The sequence below is a fragment of the Petaurus breviceps genome, unplaced genomic scaffold (assembly GCF_028583685.1).
Source record: "Petaurus breviceps papuanus isolate PSGF00001 unplaced genomic scaffold, PetGlider_PUasm1.0 176, whole genome shotgun sequence".
Lineage (NCBI taxonomy): Eukaryota > Metazoa > Chordata > Mammalia > Diprotodontia > Petauridae > Petaurus > Petaurus breviceps.
In genome coordinates, this window is record NW_027185771.1 from 16,783,625 (window position 1) to 16,786,465 (window position 2,841).

The window sequence follows — 2,841 nt, forward strand, 5'->3', positions numbered from 1 at the left end:
CTTCCCTTCCCTTCCCTTCCCTTCCCTTCCCTTCCCTTCCCTTCCCTCCTTCCTTCCTTCCTTCCTTCCTTCTCTCCCTCCCTCCTTCCTTCCTTCTCTCCCTCCCTCCCTCCTTCCTCCTCCCTCCCTCCTTCCTTCTCTCCCTCCCTCCCTCCTTCCTTTCTTCTCTCCCTCCCTCCCTCCCTCCTTCCTTCCTTCTCTCCCTCCCTCTCCCTCCCTCTTTCCTTCCTCCCTCCCTCCCTCCTTCCTTCCTCCCTTTTCATTCTCTTTTTCCTTTCTTCAGGAAGCCGGTCCTAACTGCTAGACCTCCCTTTTTTCATCTATGGAATGGGGACCCTTGTAGGTCATCTGGGCTGGAAGGGACCTTGGAAACTGTCAGATCCCTTGCTTTTGATGAACCGATCCTATTTTCAGGGCTTGTTTCAGCGAGAGCCTTAATCTAGAAGCTCTTTGCCACGCTGACTGACTTTAAGTGATGACGCGTTATGGTTGTGCTGATGTGTGTGTTATTCTATGTTTTATCTGTGTATCAAGTACAATCGCATATGAAGAGCTTCCGGGAACCCGGAAAAGCTGCATAAACACCAGCCAGCTGTTTTATTTCATCTTTTTGTAGCCTCTTACATTTACAGCTGGAAGGGACTTATGGTCATCCAGTTCAACTCATTTGTTTTACAGATGGTAAAACTGAGGCCCAGAGAAGAGTGTATTGCATCTAACTACCCAGTACACCCAGGTCATATAGATGGTAAGTGTCAAAGGATTATGGACTTAGTCAGAAAGGGCTCCAGAGGCCATTGCATGCAAACTACTCCCCCCATTTTATACATTAGGACACCAGAGCTCTGGAGGTTACATGATTTGTCCAGCACTCTACACCATCCAAACCCAGTTCTCAGGCTTCAGACCCAGGGCTCTTTCCTCTACAATACACTAGTTTTCCCCAAAGTCTTTCTTCTAGGTAGTCTTGTATCCTCAAAAGATCCCAGGGCTGGGGTGGGAGGGGGGAGGGGGGGGTATTGTTAGACATGACTCCTTTTTACAACCCAGAGAGGTTCATCATCTCCCCCAAGGTCACACAGCTAGTGAGGGACAGAATTATAGCTGGGGATGATTTTTAGGGATTATTTAGTCCAGGCCTGGGAAACCTGGGGCCTTAAGGCCACATGTGACCTTCTAAATCCTTTAATGAACCCCTTTGACTGAATCCAAACTTCTGCTGGCCTCTTCATCCTAGAGTGGGGGAGCCTTCCCTTGCCCCCAGGGATGGAGAAGTGCATTTCTTAGGAAGAGGAGACTCCTTCCAATCTCTCAAGCTCTCTCAGTCTCTCCAAGATTGGTGTGGTTCCCATCTCTCCTGGCTCCCTAACTGCCCAGGCCCCCAAGCCTCACCCAGATGCAGTTAAGAACACTCCCCACTAGCCTGCCACAGGGCCCCCCAGGAAGCATTGCCTTTGCCATATTGTTTCCTATAGGCCCAAAACAGGCAGGCGGGACCCTGGCAGCTGTGAAAGAGGCATTGTGTGTCAGTGCCCAGGGAGTGGGGTGGGGAGAGAGGAAGAGGGAGGAGGGCACATAGAGGTCTAGCGTCAACCCTACAAGAAAGGAGATGAGGAGGCAGGGACGCCCCCCACACTTCCTTCTCAAGTCAGGCTCCTTTTTTTCCAGAGGTACTTCCTAGGGTTCAAGACAGTGTTAGGAGTCACAAAACCTGGGCTTCTCTGCTTGGGCAGGTTACATTTCAGGCCTCTACCCAGTGTCAGCCCCATCCATGCATCCCCATTTCTCAGGTCCCTCTACCCTAAACTATTGCCCTTCCCTTATCACAGACTCAAAAACTGGGGCTATTGTAGGTTCAGAGACAAGAAAGGGGAGACCCTTCCCACAAACCAATCAGAGGGGGAACCTGGAAAGAGGGGAGAGATTTTTTCCTCTCAGTTGGAAACAGACTCAGACAAGGGGCAAAGGTTAATAACCCCTTCCTCCCTGCAGCTGCCAAGAGACCTGGTTCTGCCCCCACCCCATAAACACATGTCAGGGAAGCTCCCACCCAGTAAGTGGACAGTAAGTTCACTGGAACTTGAGGGAGAGACTTCTGCCCATCCCATCCCCCCAAGCTGGCACTGGGCTGGTCCTGTCACTAGCTGGGAACTTTTGGTGACTACATCTAGGGCCTGCCTTGCCCTGTGGTAGGGGCACATGGACCAATAAGCATCAGCCAGCCACCCCCATTTGAGGCATCACTCACCATACTGCCCTTGGAATCAGGATCCCTCTTCTCCTGGCCTCCAATGCCCCTGCCCTGTTCAGCACACTCTCCTTCTCATGCCTTACTGCCCCACCATGAACAGACACCCAGCTCTCCCCAGATCCCCCAGTAGCAACCTTTCTGCCCCCTCCCCAACACAATCCAGCTCCCAGCCTGGCCAGCCTGCTCCAGCTCCAACTTCAGAAGTTCTGGGCACTGCCCACGAGGCTCAGCTGACAAGCAATGTGGGTGGGAGAGAGGGGTGGGGAGTAAAAGAAAGGAAGGGAGGGAGGGGAGAGAGAGACAAGGAAAGGGGGGAGAAGAAGGGAGAAGTCACCACTGTATCTCGGACTTAAATGAAAATCTAGCTTTCCCATGCTGCTGCTTTTGCCTTTGCCCCTTGCCTGCTCAGGGAGACAGAAATGAAGCCCAGATATGAGGAGCAGAAGGCACAATTCGAATCCAGATCTTCAGACTCCAAATCCAGGGCTCCTTCCACTCCACCACAATAGCAGAAAGCTAGGAGAAAAGAGAGAGAATATATAAGGAAAGAGGAAACAAGGAAGATAGAGAAGAGAGGAAATTAGGGAGTA